The following is a 19,621-nucleotide window of genomic DNA, read 5'->3' on the forward strand; positions in this document are numbered from 1 at the left end:
TCTAGTGGTTGGCGACCCTGCACTTGGCAGGGGGGTTGAGACTCGATGATCTTTGAGGTCCTTTTCAACCCAAGCCATTCTATGATTCTATGATTCTATGATTCTAAAACCTAAAAATAAAATTGCCTCAACTTTAGTTTGCACTTCTAGTGCTAGCCTGGAATTGCTGGATAACTAATGTCACAAAGAAGCAAAGTCCACTAAGGTCTGTTTTCAAAAGAGCTGTACTCCAAGCATTGAAATAAAATTGAAGATTAAGGTAAATGGCAGCTAGTATTCTAAATAGTATTAGCTAGCTAGTGTCATCAGATCCTTCTGTTTCATTTCATAGTTTGTTCTTTTGGCACCGTTTTATTTCCAATAGTTTTTTTAAACACACCTTACTCATAATGTTTTTGTGAAGAGTAAAACCTCCTGGGCTCAACACTCTCTGTGGCAATTAGTCACTGATAACCTTTGTAATAGGGCTCCAAGTTAAGAAAGTACTTAAACATAGCTCATGCGCTTGAGTATTCTCCAACATAAAACTGTTCATCGTTCTCCTCTGAACTGAGAATATAATCTTCAGTTTGTGCACGAGAAGTCATCACTTCATCAGTGCTCCCCTTTTAAGCAGTGTATTGGATGTACATAGTACAGTCTGGTGACTGTCTCAAGTCATTCTACTCACTAATCTCACAAATATTCCTTGATGCTAACTTGAATGATTGCAGACATGACAGGTAGGCCCTCAGCTTGCTACTGAGAATTCACTAAGACAAATTTCAGTTCAGTGGTGACTGAATCCTGCTGAGCTGGAGGGAGAGGCAGAGGTGTTATCTCTATACTGACAACATTGAAGCACGAACCAATTGTGTATGACGTTAAATTGGTTTCATATCGGTGCTGAATGCAATGCTTGACATGGTTAAAATGCTCTAATTCTGAAAGGCATTTGCACTTAAAATAGCTGCAAGAATCAGTCAATTTAACCTTTTCTTAGGGAGAAAGACCTGCTAACATGGACAAGTTGTCTAGGACTAAAAAAGAACACATTATGATAGATGGCACTTAACATACACCGTATCTGTTGTTGCATAACCTTGGTCTTCCTGGCTTGATGAAAAGTCAAAGAACAGCTAGAGTCACTGCATCATTGCCAGCTGTTTTTAGGAAATCTTACCAAATATATACATGTATATATATATCTTCAATATATCTATATCATCTGCATCTGTTGCTGCTCTCTTTTTACCACAGTCTCACAAAATTAAAATACAATCTGGGAACGGAGCAAGGTAGCTTCAGTGTATGTCATTCACTTCCACTTATTTTTTTCTCTTTTTAATATTGTCATTATTAAGTATTATAGTTTGCTTGACTTTCCTAGCTGTATTTTGTGCACAGTGTTTCTAGACTGCAAAAGATTAACAAGCAAAGAACACTTTCTACAGACACACCATTGACTTCTGTCTGGGGTTAATTAAAACTGGTGATGGATCTATAGAAGTACTTATTATACAGTATAGAACTACATTTAATCTATTTAGAATACTAATAGCTTTGATTTCTATGCCCATAAGAGGGCAGCAACAATTATACCTTTGCGTAAATATTAACAATTTTTACGTTAGTACATACAAAAATGGAACAATAGAAGTTGCAATACCTGTGTGCTTTCAAAAATGTTCTTCACTTTAGGATGTTTGGCAAGAGAACAGGAGACTCATGACTGAATGGGTTTGTACTTCTAGTAGGACAGCCACAGCCATCTATTCCTCATTGTAGGCTGTATTTCTTGCAGAATATGCCTGGTGTATGTTCAGATATACCAAAGGAAAGTTGATTAACTGGTAACTTTGGAAACACTAGGATATTATTTAAAAACAAAAAACAGTGAAGTGTCTGGTTGAAAGTAGATGGAAACATGATCCGCCTCCAGAAAGGAAATTAGAGAGCAGATAACCTTTCCAAATGAAATTGTGTTCCATGGTCTGTTATATAGCATCCAAGTTAGATGGATTCTTTTTCAAAATCCTTTGCGAGTTTTCTGACAGAACATTTTCCAGATAGCCAGAGATGCATGACAGAAGATGACTGTTGTATTTACTTTGATGGTAGGAGCTCAGTATTAACCAGAAAACATGGCAGATCTGAGCTGGAAATAAGTCTGTGGTAGCAGAGCTAGTTGGTATTTTGCTGGTGATCTCTTTGTTTGTGACACAAATACTTAAAAAATTAAAAGGCAGAATTAAATTTCAGGCAAGCTGTTTTACCACCAACTTTTCTGTTCTTTTGCTGTTTTTCTATTGAATGTGTGGGGAGGAGGAGCAGTGGCAGGATGAGGCTTGTTTGGCTCACTCTCCTGTGAACTACATCCGTGTTTATGAAACTGTTTCTTAAAGTATTGCAGTCTGTTGATAGCTTTCATTCAGGACTCTGTGTCCTTAAGCAATCCAAAACACAGATTTCTGCTATTTGAAGTATTACAGAAAATTGTTTTAAGCATGCTGCTGTACACAGAAAGTGCTATTCTAGCAGGGCATATAGTCCTTTATTGAGTCTCTATTTGAAAGCAGTTTAAGGCATTTCTATTTACTAAGGGTACTCGAACATGCATCATTTAAAGTAACAGGAATTTCACTGTATGCTCTCTATGTGATTCTTTAGGAGGTGGAAATCTCACAAGGGCTACCGTGGTGCAGAAGACACAGTCTTTCCTTTGTTCATAAGCAGTGTGATCATTCTAATGGTGCTGCTGCTTGGAGTGGATCTGCTCTTTCATGGCTCCCTTCCACATCTTTATTTCAGAAAGCTTTTACCTTCATGTATTGTGGCTAGGACCCAGCCAGCAGGCTACGACACACAACTTTTGTGATTAAATTTTATCAGATCGGTAGAAATGCATGGTAGGGGTGGGAACTAAACTTTCAATTGTTCATTATTTACCAGGTTTTGAAAAATGTGTAAAATACATGCACTATTCCACCAGGGACTCAACTACTCCAGAAGCTGAAGATGAAAAACTAACTGCTTGAATTGGTGCCTAAAACCAAGATAAACAGTTTTATTCTTACACCTCACTGAACTACTTGTTACTTTCCTTTCTTTAAACTACACTCTTCCTTATGTTTTACTTTTATTCTGCAATTGTTCCTTTTGTTCTTTCCATATGTCTCTTCCTTACTCAGCTAATTTTAGTATTAGGGAGAAGCTGTGTTTGGGTGTATTTGGACATGGAACACTGTTTCATCTAAACTTCCATGCAGAGATACACATCTGCAGAGCCTTCATTAATTTGCTTATGTAAGAGCCCCTTCTAAGTACCATTCCTCACAGATTCACTTTCCAACCTTTGTTGCCCCAACTTCCTGTTTCAGTGCCCGTGTTACTGCATTTTTATGTTCATTTGTAATGAATTGCAAATTGAATTATTTTTTTCATTTTCTTTTAAAAATGTGTCAAATTCGACCTTCACTGTAGTACATTCATTGTAGTTCCTTTAATCATGGTCAGTAGACCATGTAATGCACATGATTTGCAAAATAACTGAGGTAACATAAAATCACAAAACAATAGAAGGAAGGGACCCACAGGCTTCACCTTCCTCTCTTTCTTGTACCAGGTATTGCATAAGCTTATTTTGAGGCTTTCATTCTCTTCATATATGAAGGGATGGGTGGAGGGGATAGGAGACGAGTGCTGAGCTTTCATGTCTCACCTCAACAAAGAGGTGGGACATTCATCCATAATCTGGATGTGTTTCTGTGTTCTGTTCTTGACTATAACCCAAAATTTCTGTGAGCTTCACTATGCTAATTATCCCAGAGAAGAAGGGGACGACAGTTTTTAGCTGTCCAAATCTTTTGGGGTTATCACTCTGGCACCCTTTGCAGAGGGAAACGAGGATTTCAGCTGTCTCCTGATACAACCTTGTTCAACAGGAGCACTGACAAATTCATAGAAGAAAGTTTCAGAGTTGTTTCAGCGCAGCTTCCAGTTAGTGCATATGATGTAGCAGGAGCAGGGCATGTTTGCCGGGTGAACTTGTACTTTGCAAGGATCAGCTTCCTGTGTCTTCCACTTTCTTCATAAGACCCTCAGTCAGCATGGTGAAAACAACTTTTGGAGCACATTCTCAAATCCAGTCTTAAATGCAACCGAACAGATTATCTGCTGGTGTAGCAAAACAAAGTAAAATATGAGAGACTTTTTTCATATTTCCTACTGATATCATTCTTTTGTGGTATGTGTCAGAAATGTCAATTTTTTTTCTGCTGTATGCTTCTCTGCTATTCAGTTCATCTGTATTTTTCTTTTTAAATTGCTGGAATACATATAAAATTGCTCCTATAGAATACTTTTGTAATTGTACAAATTTCTGAACAAAGTTGAAAGAGATTCATTACTTTGCCTGTTAACTTGCAAAAGCTCCATTTGAGGAGATGAGAAAAGCCCAGAATGATAGCTGATACATAAAAGCAAATTGCTATTCCTGTGTTATGTTTCTAACCTCCATCAGAAGGACTTTTTTCTACTTCTCTTGAGAAGTTTTAATCACACAACCACAGAATGGTTGAAGTTGGTGGGTCTCTGTGGTCCAACTCCAGCTCAAGCAGGGACATGTAGAGCAGAGTGCCCAGGTCCATGCAGCTTCTGGAGATCTCGAAGCAGGAGGCTCCACAGCCACTTGGGCAATCTGTGCCAGTGCTCCATTACTGCTTAATAAAGAAGTGCTGCCTGATATTCAGACAGATTATCTGTTTCAGTTTGTGGCTATTGCCTCTTGTCTTGGCACTGGGCATCAATGAAAGGAGCCTAGCTTCATCTTTACTGTATTCTGCCTCCAGGGATTTATAGACACTGATAAGATTCCCTGAGCCCTTTCTTCTCCAGGCTGAACAGTCCCAACTCTCTCAGCCTCTCCTTTACTAGTGAGGCGTTCCTGTCCCTTAATCAGCTTGATGGCCCTTTCTTGAATGCTTTTCACTATGTCCTCATCTCTAGCATTGGAGGTCCTAGAACTGGACACAGGACATTAGGTAAGGCCTTACCAATGTTGATTAAAGGGGAAGGATCACCTACCTCTACCTGTTGGCAGTACTGTGCCTAATGCAGCCCAGAATACCATTACCCATCCTTGCAGCGAGGGCACACTGCTGACTCATGTTCAACTCAGCAACCACCAGACCCTCCAGGTCCTTTTCTGCAGAGCTGCTTTCCAGCTGGGTGTCCCCTACCATGTCCTGGTGCCTGGGATTGTTCCTTCCAAAGGATTCTGTACTTCTTCTTGTTGAACTTCACGAGATTTTTGTCAGCCCACCTCTGCAACCTGTCAAGGTCCCTCTGGATGGTTGCACGACCCTCTGGGGAGTCAGCCACTCCTCTCAGTTTTGTGTCATTTGTGAATTTATGAGGATGCACTCTACCTTGCCATCCAGAGTATTTGCTACGTGTCTTATAGGGTTTATACGAGTGTTTGCTGCAGCTTTTATAGAGCTGTTTTTATCTAGAGAAGTGCCTCCACTTATCCCAGAAAATTTTGGGTGAGACTTGCACTTGTTGCTTTCCTTCTGGCAGTTGTGTTCACAGCACTGATTGTGATGAGCTGTTTTTCTCCAAGGCGGGACACTGAAACCACGCAGAAGTCCATGCTAGCACCCGGTCATGATTAATTCCACACTGGAAAGAGTCTCGCTAGGCTTTTCCTCCTCTTTCACACCAGAAATGTATTCTCCCACATCTGCTGCCCCTCCTCTGCCTCCTCAGAAGAAACGTCTGCTCTTGGTCAAATCACATGCTGCTGTGCAGAATCACATGTGCAGCATGCCAACATTGTTGATGAATCATGATTAGTGATATTGTCTTGTTTGTTTGTATGTTTTTGTTATACCTTATTACAGTTCTGCTTAAGTCTGAGACTGTGCAGCAGCTTGTTGCTGAAAAGGAAGACTCAGTTTTTCCATGAATGAAATTTACTCTCATGCTTTCTGCAGCAGCCCTGATGATCACTGGATCCTTTACTGAGCTAATTTAAGGTAGGTTAGGCTAAATTTAAAAAAAAAAAAATCTCCTTATGCATAGGTAGAGTCAAGATACATGGTCAAATATTATGAATTCTGTACACTTTCTGTCCCACACAGTGTATGGGATAGACAAGATCAGATACAGCAGTTGTAGCAGTGAACAGTCCTCTACAATGTATCCCAAACGGAAAGTTATCATTGAGAACATACATGTCCTGTTGTGTTCCACCTCCTAACCATTCCTCCCAAAAAATTATTTTAAATAAAATAATAAAAAAATCTGAAGTTGCTTGCTCACTAAATTTACTGGTAAAGTGTGCTTACCTTTACCATATTTTTTACTAAATGAAAGCTAATAAAGACATTACTCTACTGACCATTACAATATTACACACCGTTAATGGAAGAGAAAGTGCTTCTTAAATGGAAAAATTCTATTACCTACAGTGTGTCATAAAGAGCACTTTTTAGGGAATTCTCAACTGTAAACCCAGTTCAACACTTGTCTAGAAAAGATGCATGTTACATTTGAACACACTGAATGTAGATTCAGTGCAAGTGTGCATACATGGAAAATGTTACTAATTCTCCTTACTTACATGTATATTATGTGTAATTGTGTCAATAAATAAATTGTGTGTCTGAAATAAGCAGAAACAGACGTGACTGTCAAGTGATAAAGACATTTTACAGATACTTTGCTCTTCCTATCTTAGTCAAGAGCATTTTGACACGGAAGTGATATATGTAAATATTTCAAAACGAATGAGTCAAAGTTTAAATGGCTCTGCCATTGTTTTTCATGCAGTATTTCAACAATGAATGCATTAATTGGTGGGGTTATCATGCATTTCAGGCTTCATTCTACAGCTGTTCATTTTTTCTTACTGTAGCTTTTCGGTGTCTGCCTTCATAAAATATGGCACAATGCACTGTATCTATTCCAGTTCCTTTCACTCTGCTCCCGTGGACCCTTTTGCTGGCAGCAACAGCATCAGCCAGAGATCCCCTCACATCTTCCTGCTCTGGCATTCTGTCCCAAGGGTCTGGTGATCTTCACTTTTCTACGGATATTTCCAGCTAGAGACTTGCACTAGTCACTGCTTTACATTGATGTCTTGAGTAGTTGCTGATTCTGCTGTGAAGAACCTTTAAATTGTAGATTGAAAAGTCCTCTGGGTTGAAAAGGCTGGTAAGGGGCAGATCGGATCCTCTCTCCCTTCCTAACTCTGACATGCCGGTGATGTTTCCTGGTCAATGCTGGCCTACTGCTAGCCCTGTCCTTCTTAAAATGCAGGCAGCAGAAGGCCAAGAGGAGGACTAGGAGCTCCGAAAAGCACATCTGCATTTTCCCTCCCCCATTCTCTCACCAAAATGCTGTCACTGTGCCTGGAACACCAGCAATGCCGCAATCTGCTGTTTTAATTGAGTCAGAAATGGCATGTAAAAAATCATCAGCTACTCATTCAAAACCGTGGGGAAGCACTGCAGGGTTTATTGCTTGCTTTTGCTAAGCAGAGGCTCTTGATGCCAGAGACTCCATGGGCTCCTTGCCTGTCTCTTAAAATGCATCCATGGATGTTGCATGCTGCTATTTGAATTGGTCAGCAGGTGGTGAATTAAGAATTCAACTGCCAAGAAGAAAAAGCTGTGTTTTCTTTTTTTTTTATATATATTTTTTTTCCTGCTATTACTTTATGGCTGGTAAGGAAAGAAGATGCACAGCAGCTAAAGCCACTGCTGCTGCCTTGGGGGCTCCTCTCCTGTTTCTGTTACTGCGATTACTATCTGTTTTGCTGTTGCCTTGCTCCTGCTGCTTGTACAGCTGATTCCATTGCTTTGCTAGGAATTCTAACATATTTTGTGAGGTGGAGAGCTGATGGTGATTTGGAACTGACTGAAAGGCAAGAAGGGTAGTAGTAGCCTTCTCCTCTTGTCTCTCTTTTGTTGTTTTTTTTCCCATATGTTTTCTTCAATTGTTGTTTTTGTCACTAGTCTGTCTCACAGTGACCCCAGCCAAATTCATGTTCCCTTAGGATTTATTCCTCCAGACAAAATAAAGCAGCTCATGAAGGCTTCCTTATAATTTTGCTTTCCATCTGAAGTAATTTCTAAATAATAGTATCGACTCTGAAGATAATTTAATAAATTAAATCTGCTATTCTCACTCCACTTTCAGTACGTTTCTGAAATGTTCCCTTGATGTCCTAAGCAGACTCTACCTCTCGTCTTCCTCTTCTCTATTCAGGCTAATGGCTATATTTCTGAATCCCGTCCTATTCGAGTATCTTAAGTCAAGAAGTCTATTTTTTTAAAATAGCTGTCCAATTATTTTGGCTGGTAATAGCTATAATTAAGTTCTCTGGTCGCAGTTACAAGCAAGTGTGATTAAATTTCCAGTTTCACTGTATAAGTTCATCACCATAGAAATGAGGAAAGTCTTCCTGCGTGTAGTATGTAGGGATGTTGATTAGAGGAGCACTTATTATATTTAAATGTGGTAATTCCTGTCCTGTTGTTATAGCTGGTGTGTGTATTTATCTTACTGAGTCAGACGCTACATATGGTTGTGGTGATACATATTTGCCAGCACCCCTCTTGAACCTGTTTACCAATTGCTAGTGATCATCTTGGATTGGGATTTTAGGCTTTGCATTAATTGATGTCTTTCTAACATTATCTTCCACAGGAAATTACCTCTGATTAGCAATTGATTTAACTCCATGGAAGAAAAAGATAAATATCTGGAGGACTGGAATAGTAGGATGGAAAACACAGGAACTGACATTTCCTTTGTACTGCACAAGCATGCCTTTCCTCTTGTGCAAAGGAAGTCTGGACTTGACAGCATTGCAGGCCTCAAGAGCATAGTGCAGAATTAAATCAGACCCTCCAATAATCCACAGTAAAAGTTCTGAGATTGGTCTGAATTTGAATACCAAAATAACAGTGACATTCCGATGAGGGATTCAGCCCTTTCTGTCTTTGGAAAGCATTCAAAAATACTTTGTCCAAGACTTTTAAACCAAAAAGTAATAATTTTGTAATGATACTTAATTTTTCTCAAGATCCACTGTTAATGTGCCATTGCACAAGTCAGCCTTTGCTTTCTAGTACTCTGTTAAAAATACACTGAGACTAAATTTCCCTTGAAACATGAGGGAAAATTTTGTGATCCTACTCTAACAAAAAGTGGCAAAATAGCTCTGAGCACTTTGCCTTAAAAACAAGGAAGCCAGAAAAGAGGCTATGTATGGCTTATTGCAGATTCATGTATTTTTTAATGATTTATATTTTCAGAATATTATGATGGCGTGGAAGGAGCCCTGAGAAAGATGTTCATCCCATCTCCATTGGGATGAAATTCTATGCTTTTTTTGCGTTGTTTTTACCATTCATCCTCTGTGATGTTATGTGATGGCAGAATGAGGAATTTAAAGTACTTGTTGCCTGGTCTCCAGAGCAGAGGACTCAGGGAAGTTTCCTCCTGTTGTAGAGAGATGCTTTTTCATCTAATCCCAGTATGAAGCTTTGGAGCTTTGTCATAGTGATGGTGGTGAAGTATGAACAAAAAATTGCATGCAAACAGGGTTTGTAAAGCCATAGAGCATAATTGGCTATATTGTTAATTTTAGTAATGCATAGTGATCGCTTGACATAAACATACTTCCAGCCATGAGTATCAATGAATGTAAAATTTGTTTGGGCTCAAATGTAATCTGTTACACAGCAAGGAAACAAAAAATAAAAATGTATTATGAGAGTCCCTGTGGATTTATGGCTGTGTGCCTGGATGTGCTTCAGCATTACTTCATTTCTTTATGATCTGGTGGCTGCCGAGGTGTAGGAAAGGTGACAAGAATTGTCCTTCCTCTCTCCTGCTCCTAGGTACTCTGGCTGGCTTTGCCTCAGTGCTCTCTTTAGTAAGTGTGCAGCCAAACCTGTGCTAATCACTGAGTTTGTTCAGGTCCCCAAATATTCCCAGTGCTTTATGTGCAACTGTGTTTTATGTGATTATCAAGATCTGTATCAGCCCTGTATCACCTGTTTTATTACACAGAGATATGCAGAATATCACATTTTCTCTCCTGCTTTACTGTTGTGTTGACATGTGTCAGCTGTGGCATATGGGCTTGTCCCTATTATGCCTGCTACATTTGCTCTGTGACTGCTTCAGTGGCATGTGGCTTTCACATTCATACTTTTAACCAGCAGGTTGTAATGTGGTCCTTGCTCTTGCAGGCCTAGAGAGACACCTTTGTTGTTGCATGGATGGTAGGGCTTTCTCAGGCCTACAGTTAATGTATGATTTAGTGTTCCAGCCCATGTCATATCATGCTACCAGTATTACATGAAATAGTGTCTGTGTGTGGCGGGTGTGAACTTGTATGAGTTAGATTTGCTTCCCTAGTAAGAGAAAGATTGTGCTCTGTGGATTGATGTGAATGTGCTTTGATGAAAGAGATTATGCATTGCTCTCTGAAGGTGGCAGCAGCTGAGCACAGAAAATATTTTTACTAAAAAAAAGTGCTGCTTAAGCATAAAATCTAGTTTATCTTTTGCATTTGACGTTTTGTCCTTTCTCAAGGTCTCCTCTCATGTTCACTCAGATTGGTATGAGATCTTTCATTGCTAGACTTCAAAGCAGAGACTAAGCCAGAAGCTAATACCAAACATCCTGCCTCCAGGTGGAGAGGATGCTCTGTGGTGTTATGCTTGGCCACGATGCTACAGTTCACATATCAAGATGTATTTGGGCATCGTCCCTCAGCCACAGCTCTGCCAGCTGAAGAGGACATACATGTGTCAGTGCCCTGAGCTGAAGAATATCTCTTCCTGAGGTTTATAATCAGATCCATTTGTGTTGCTGTTCCCTTATTTACTTCTGTTGGAATTAAACTATTTTGTGGCTCATCTGGACTGGAGCAAGCAAGGTGGTTTTGGCATGACAGGTGTGAGGTGTAATGTTAAGCAGGATGACCTGGGTCAGTCCCTCCTAGCTGGTGGTCGTCTGTGTCCAGCACACCCTTTGGTTTTTGACAAGCAAGAAGACTTCTACTGGTGTCATTTCTGGCATAGCCATCAGTATGGAGGGTCCTTTGCTCTAACTGCTCATTGTGATAGTTGGAGCAGGGTGATACTTCACACTGGTGTGTTTTGAGAGCGAGAGACCCCAGAACAACATAAATATATCTGAGCTAGTTCTAAAGGAGCTTCAGGGTGCAAGAAACACTAGCAATGCTAACATTAAAAGTTAAACCCAAGTGAATTTATCTGGGAAAATATCACAGCTCCACTATACCTCCATAGTGGAGATCTGCTTTATTTTGATCCTATCAGCTCTCAGCAACAGTTGTTTTTCCCTGTTCTCTGTCACCATGTCTCTGATCGCTGTCTGTTGCAGTAAGAAATCTTAGCAATATATTAAATGCATTGAATTCACAAAACTTACCTTCTTTTACCCAGTAGAATTTGTGCCAAGCACTACTTGTAAAGAATTTCTTTTTTCTCATAGGGCTGTAAGTTCATTTTAATTAAGACTGATTTGAAATTGGAAAAACATCACCAATGTTACTAGCTGAGGACCAAATTAGGCCTTCAACATAGCTCTGAAATTTTCAAAAAAAAGAATAGAATCAGCTTTTCTTTTATGAGGAAACACAGAAATGTGCAATATTAGAAGCAACATAAAAAAAAAAAGCACAAAAAAATTAAGGATGATATTTTCATTCAAAAGTTTCCAATGGAATGCAAAAAAGAAGGACAACAGTGAGCCTGTTCTCATGTGCTGAGAATGGCATTTATTTTCAAGGGGAAATACCTTTGGCAAAACTTTAAAGTGTGTGTGTTTTAACAGATCTAGGAAGAGTATCTGTTCCCAGGTTCATGGTTATACTATCACTTAGGTAGGCTTCTGCTTTTTAGTCATTTTCTAGGAAGACTTTTTTTTTCTGATTATTGAGAATAGAAAGGTCTCTTAAGCTTGTCACCTGCAGAAATGTGAGAAAGGGATATCTAGAAAACTCGGTAGTTTTGGGCAGGAATAAACAAAAGCATTGCTCCACTGCAGGAAGGATGGGTAGATTTTGTAGTATATAATCAGTATTTATTCCTGATTAAATATATGTTTTTTCCTAATGTAATTTAATGGAAAAACTGTAAGCTAGTGTCAGCTCTATTTTAAATAAATTCAACTACAGAATATAAGTGAAATAAACTTGTGTAATTGTTTAAGCGTGTAAATGTTATTTAAACAAAAATTTAGCAATTTCTGCAGTAAAGGTAGGATTAACATCATGTAATATAATTCCTGGAGAATTCAGGTTTGATTGATACTAGATAGCGGCAATTTAAGATCCAAGTATAGAAGAATTTAAGAGCACAATGGATTATAAGGAACAGATTACTGATTGGTTTGTTTGAAGTTCTGACGGAAAAAAAAGCAACACAAAAAAAGCATTTCAGAAGTAAACATTTTAAGAATAATGAAAGTTCCTTTTTTTTCAGGTTGATCAGCACTTTTAATCCTTTGATTTTGCATGGATTCATGGATTCTGATTTCCTTTTGTATACTTTAAAAAAAAAGTGATCCATTTGATTTATTGCTGACTGCTTAAATATTTTTTCTTCTTCTTTCTGGCTTCTTTAATATGGATGACTGAACAAAATGATTGAACGCTTCATATTGTTCTAATGTATTCTCTGCTCACTTGCTTCTGTGAAGGAAGAAAATGAAGTCAAAATAAGAGTGATTCAGTGGTGCTTCACAGAAGTGTTTGTGGAGGATTAAGTTTTTCTGTACTGGCTATGTCAAAAACAAAGAGAAAATGTTGTTAGAGAAAAACTGCTGTTAATATTCCCTGTATAAGGCTACTAGTAACTGCCATGTTAGAATACATGCAAAGGATTAAAGTGAGAGAGGATGGAGAAAGATGACTACTGGAAAAAAGGTGAAGACACTAAGAAGGCCTGAGGAGAATCATGTCACTAGGGCAGTGGTTGCTAATGTTAGATTCGGAGGTCCTCGCAATGCATAGGATGTTGAGAGTTTGAGGTTAGCTCCTAAAATGATTTGAGACAACAACTTTTCATCAGTGAGTGGATCTACAGTGATCATGCATGTGTATGTGTAATAAATCAACTTTTCAATAGTAGTCCAGTCTTAGCATTGCTTAAAAAACTGCTTAATTTTCCTGTCTTAAAAATTTTACTTGTAAATGTTCTGATCCTTGAATGGACTGCTCAGGCTAACTGTTCCAGAGCCAGGAGTGCCATGTGTGTACTTGAGTCAAATGTACTTAAGAGCTAGAGAGGTACACAATGTAATGTCAATAACATTTACCAAAGTGTCTATGATCTTTTGAAAACAATTTCTGTAACTTGTAAGATGCAAAGTGCATTCCTGCATGGTGTGGTGAGAGGGATATGATGACTACTACTTTGTGTGACCTGCCTGCTTTGCTCATGACTTTACCACTAGAGCCTTATTAGGAGATGATGATTCATCCTGTTTCACGTGACCCATTAATTAAGTCATTGGAGTGCTGCACTCTGTTATGTGAGCCAGATTAAATATGAACAGCTCTGTTTGACTCTCATGGAGCCTACTTTAGATGCCAAAGTAAAAAAATATGGAATTTGGTTGAAATTTATAACAGTCCTTAAGCAGTCTTAATTTCTCTTCATGTATCGACTTTGGAAACTGTACCCTTTATTTCATCCTTTCACATCAATCTGCTCCTCAAGGACTTCTGACGAGGAGAAAGTCAGCATCCAGAATGTTGACACAATGCAAGAGGAGAATTTGGTGGCTATGTGGTGGTCTCTTCCCAAGAAAGTTGCTAGTATTGCACCAGCAAGCCTGCATATATGTTCATACACATGCACATGTTTATATATTTTTTAAAAATATACTTAATTTTATTTATTCCTGTTAAACAGGTTATGGCAACAATTTCAAACAGACAAATTTAGAACTCTATCTGTACTTCATGGTACATAAGCTGTGTCAAATGGAAAGTAAAGAAAGTATTAGGGTATGTCAATGTTCCCAAAAATGCATCATTTCTTCAAATGGTCTGTGCTTTTAGGGGAAGCTAGGGGTGAGGGAGGTCTTTTACTGTGATTCTAAGGACAGTCACATGCAAGTGTTTCAGGAAAGGAGAAAAAGTCGTCTCATTGAGTCTCTCACTATCTTTCTTTAAATGTACCTGCAGTTCCTTAATCATTGTTATGTGTTGCTTTAAAATATGTAATTTCTGTACTGAAGGCTGTTTTTTCTCAACTATATTCTGTGACATTTAATTTAAAAACAATTAGGGAATAATTATTACAGATGTTTAAAATATATCCCTTGTAAAATTGAGAACAGATACAAGAAAATGAAGTTAAGTGCTGCTATTGCATTTTCAATTTATTTGAAACTTTGCTGCATGCTTTATTCCTGTGGGAATACACTAAATGGAGTGGAATTTTCATTTCATTTGTTATGATAGACAGCTGGTTCCTTAGATACTTCTCATACACTTTGTTTTACTAGTCAGAGCTACTGCATTGCTAGAAACTGTGTATTTCACTTGAACTGTACAATGGAAAAATCACATGAGGTCAAAATCACCAGTAATTAATTGGTTCCTCTCTTGAAAGCCATTGTCAATACTGGAACTTTTTCTTATGCAGGATTTTAAACAAAGGCTCAAGTTCTTAAAGGTAGAATGGGAAACTCTTGTGAAAAATTACCTTGTAACATCCTTTTAACAGAACAGAGGATTTTATCTCGTCTGTGGAATGACTCCAAAGATCTTGAAAACTAAGCCATTTTGCATGAAATTCAAGCCTTGATTAACGCTTCTCTCTCATTGGATCTTTATTGTGTTCAGTGGAGTTATCTATACTTACATTGCAATGACAGGGATGACTTCTTCAGAAATCTCTTTCACTCCTATGGAATGCAATTTATTTTCTAACTTGGCTTCATCAAGACTTTTGACACTGTCCCCCATAGCATCCTTGTAGATAAGCATAGGAAGTGTAAGATAGATAAGTGGACAGTGAGGTGGATTGAGAAATGGCTGACTGGCAGAGCACAGTGTTGTTATTAGTGGACCAGAGTCTATTTGGAGGCCTATAACTGGTGGTGTTCCCCAGAGGTCAGTACTATGCCCATTCTTGTGCAACATCTTCATCAGCAATCTAGATGAAGGGATAGCCTCCACCCTCAGCAAGTTTGCTGATGGTACAAAGCTGGGATGTGTGACTGACACACTGGAAGGCTGTGCTGCCATTCAGCAAGACTTGGACAGACTGGAGAGTTGGACAGAGAGGAATCTGAAGAGGTTCAACAAAGGCAAGAGTAGGGTCTTACAGTTGGGGAGGAATAACAGCAAGCATCAGTACAGGTTAAGGGCTGACCAGCTGGAAAGGAGCTCTGCGGAGAAGGACCTGGGTGTTCTGGTGGACAACAAGTTGACCATGCGACAACAGGGTGACCTTATGGCTAAGAGGGCCGACGGTATCCTGGGGTGCGCTAAAAACAGTGTGGCCAGTAGATTGAGGGAGGTGATCCTCCCCTTCTACTCTGCCCCAGTGAGGCCGCATCTGGAGTTTCGTGTCCAGTTCAGGGCTCCTCAGTTCAAGAAAGACAGGAAAATTATAGAGAAGGTCCTGCAGAGGGCTACAAAGATGATTAAGAGCCCAGAGCATCTCCCTTATGAGGAAAGGCTAAGAGACCTGAGACACTTCAGCCTGAAGAAGAGAAGGCTGAGAGGGGTTCTTATGAATACTTATAAAGTGCAGTCGTCAAGTGGATGTCCAGTGACAATGAGCACAAACTGGAAATCAGGAAGTTCCATCTGAACATGAGGAAAGACTTCTTTACTTTGAGGGTGACAGAGTACTGGAAAAAGCTGCCCAGGCAGGTTGAGGAATCTCCTTCTATGGAGTTATTCAAGACTCACCTGGACGCATATGTATACAACCTTCTGTAGGGAACCTATCGTAGCAGAAGGTTGGACTAAGTGATCTCCAGAGGTCCCTTCCAACTTCTGCAGTTCTGTGATTTTGTGTGATTCTGTGATTTTGTGATTAGTTCCCTCCTTGTTAAATTCTGTAAGACTTCTCCCTGAGGTGTGGGGAGAAGTGAGAGGGAGAGGACATTGATGACTCCATCCTACAGTCATGGTTTCTCTCTGCCTGACTTGGAGACTGACCTGACAGATACCTGCTTGTGTCAAAAACAACAAGAAAAAGCTGGTAGGCCTCAATATATAGATAAACAGATTTAGTGTTGGTACTTTGACTACCTTGAAATGTAGATGTTTTATGTCTGGGTACAAATTCACAGGATGCAATACGAAAATAATTTAACTGATGCATCTTTGGCTTATTGACACATTAAATGTATCATCAGTGGTCTTAATTTAGTTTTTAATGTGACAAAAGGAAACCTCAGAACTGATATGGGAAATGAAAGACTGTCTCAGTCTGACACAGTTCACACATTGTGTCAGACTGACAGGTTGCTGCATGATAGTTTGCTTTGTTGTGATGCACTTTTCCCATTCAGGTTTCGTTCTGATTGATCTTCTGAGTGCATTAGCCATGTGTATTCCCTGTGTGTTGTTTTCTAGAGATGGAGAACCTCTGTTAGTGAAGTGAAAGTAGGTAGATGCGCAGAAGACTCCTGTGCTTTGGAAACTCCTGGAACAGTGATATCTGGTTGCTTCGTGTGGCATGAAGAAGTACTAAATAACTTTGGAAGCTTCCACAGGAAACAGCAGTTATGCATTTGGTTTGTCAGAAAAACAATCCAAATTATAACCTGTCTTTTTAAAATATTGTTTATTGAGGAGAAACATCTGGGAGTGAAGAAAGGAAATGGGCTGGGGGGCTGGTTAGGTCTCAGTGACTCCTTGGCAGAACTGCTGAATTAAAAGCTCCCTGCAAAAAGTGTTCAAGAGTCCTTTACAATCTTCATTTACTTTCTTCTGTTTGCCAGTTAGTCTCACAAGGGTCCCTGCAATCTGGGAATAATGGCAATTGTTATTGAAGAGAGCAATATTATTCTGAGTTCTAACAAGAGAGAAGGTGGCGATAAAACATGCTGCCCAGAGAAGCTATGGATATTCCATCCCTGTTCAAGGCCTGGTTGGATGGATACAAAGCCAGGGAGGTGTCCTTGCCCATGGCAATGAGTTTGGAACTGGGTGGTCTTTAAGGTTCCTTCCAACCCAACCTATTCTGTGATTCTAAAATTCTATGAATCCTCTGACTATCCTGGGAGCTACCTGATGTCTGATTTTTAAGCAGTTAAGTGACAAAGATCTAACCTGTCTGAGGTGAGTGAGGGTGAGAAAGCCTGTGATGCAGCATCAAAATCCCTCTTTGCCCCAGGAATTTGGAAAGGCAGTCAAGTGTTTGATTGCAAAGAATGTTTTTTTGTAGGGCCGGACACAGAAAACAAGGAGTGGAAATGGTAATGAGTTAGGAGGACAAGGTGACAGCAGACTGGAGGACAGTTGCAGAAGGATATTGATGTGAATACACAACAGGAAGAGAAATAGGCATTTCCTTGTGGATGCCAGGTATTCATTTCATTCCATAGTTCTTCCTTTACCATTACCTATTGGATAGGATCCTACGTATTGCTGTGTTCTTCTCATGACTAACAACCTGTGCATTCGGTACTCCGTGGGGACAGAGGAGGAAGAGTGGTATGCTTAAAAGGACATTTGTTTGGGGCCATTTGAACCAGCAAATGAAGAAACTAAAGGAAAAAGAGCAGAATTACCGTCAATCAGGTGTTGCAGTTATTACTGGTAATGGTGGATATGCTTCTTTTGTGAATTCAAAAATTAGCATGCACCGAGAAACAGCATTTGAAGTGAAGAAGGTTATTGAGCAGTGAAGCATTGCTTAATGTGGATGCCTTGGGCAAGATGACTTTTAAGAGGGACTTCTGAAGCCTGAACTCAGACTTTTGCTGCTGTAAACAACTTGTGGTGCTTGATTGTAAGGACTCATCACATGAGAAGACACTATGTATGTAAAGCTGTGAAATCATTCAAAAATAATATCTTTTGTTCTAATGTGAGAACCCAGAGAAAACTAGCTGGAATAATAAGACTGTTGGAAACCATGGCATGACAGGAAAATTGTAAAGAGCTTGATAGCTAACAGTTCCTTAACTGTTTCTTCCATAGACTGTCCAGCATACAGAGAAGTATGTTAAGACACCATGCTTAATCTTTCTCTCCACCTACAGGAGTGTGGGTCCAGGAGAAATTGGCTTAATTTGTGTTTTACTAATAGAAAATTGTACATTTTGAGTTAGTTCTGGTAGCAGGATTTGTTTGTTTGTTTGTTTGTTTATTGCCTGTTAATTTGGTGAAATAGTGAAAAGGTTTCTTATAAGCTGTCTGGAGGATGTTTCACTAAAAATATTCAGGATAAGGTCGGAAGGATTTTCTGTGTATATAGTGTGCATCCTCAGAGCACAGGGTGGCTTGTGTCATGCTCCAGGGTTTTTTCAGTTCTTTGAGACTGTATTTGCTATCTTCCGTACTAGCTAAAGCAGCTACATTTTACTTATTTGACAGCTGTGATTTTTCCTTCCATAATGCTTTCTTGAAGGAGGAAAGACCTGTGTAGAAAGTGGTTTAGAAAAGGCATATCTTTAAATGTTTTTGAACTATAAAAACTGAATATCCAATCAGAGGTTCAAGTTCAAACTTCTCCATCTGAACTGCTGTTTGGCTTGGGGCACGCTACCACCAGATAAAACCTTATTTGTTGGTGACATTTTTTTCCCAAAATTAAGTCAAAAAACAGGATATTCTCTAGCATTCTTTTTCTTTTCTTTCACTAAAATTTAGCTGAAATTTGTGTTGCTGTCTTTGTTGCTAGAACTTATCCCTTTAACTAGTTAGATTATCCGATTTGCTTGCCAAAGGGTAAAAAAGAGGCAGATTGTGTGCTTAAACTCATCCTTTCAAAACAGTAAAAACAAGGAGAGGGGACACTATCTGGGGACCCAAGGTGAAGAGAAAGTAATGCAAAAATTACAGATGCCTTCTAATTTTGAAAGGTGAGAGCTTTACACATTCCCAGCTGCTGAAGCATGATGATGAGTTGTATCTAATTTGCCTTTGGCAAGGTTTGCTTGCAAAGATCATCACTTGGTATCTGATGCTCTGCACTTTCAGTACTGCACAGAATGGTGAAGCATGGAGCTAGGCGTCTGGGATCATGTGTTGATATGTGCAATGCTAACAGCGGCAGGAGAAGGGATGGAATGGGAGGCACAGGGAGGAATGGGGCAAATAAGGACTTAATAGGTCCATATAAAGGCTTCAGATAACAGTTTGGATAAAAAGTAAAAAGGGAAAACTGTCACTTCTCTGGAAGAAAAATAGCATTTCAAATAGACAGACTATATGCTGTTGGTTTACAGTTTGACGTGGGTAAATTGCAAGCTGAGATAAATATGCCTAGAACTGAAAAAAAGAGATGTACAACATGCACAAGGTACGATTAAGCACCAGGCACAATTCATGCCACTCCTGATTGTATAAGTATACTCAATCCAGTGAGTAAAGCAGCTGCATTTGCAGTCAGCC

The 19,621-nt window shown here is 39.3% G+C and overlaps 1 long non-coding RNA gene across 1 annotated transcript in view; it reads left to right on the forward strand.

Annotated features, from left to right (window-relative positions):
- The window catches only part of LOC110395161, a 58,096-nt gene continuing 44,427 nt past the window's right edge, over positions 5,953-19,621 (forward strand). Inside the window, exon 1 of the long non-coding RNA XR_002436202.1 lies at positions 5,953-6,017. This is a non-coding gene — a long non-coding RNA (uncharacterized LOC110395161). The remainder of the gene's footprint in view (positions 6,018-19,621) is intronic.

The sequence above is a fragment of the Numida meleagris genome, chromosome 2 (assembly GCF_002078875.1).
Source record: "Numida meleagris isolate 19003 breed g44 Domestic line chromosome 2, NumMel1.0, whole genome shotgun sequence".
NCBI classification, from domain to species: Eukaryota; Metazoa; Chordata; class Aves; order Galliformes; family Numididae; genus Numida; species Numida meleagris.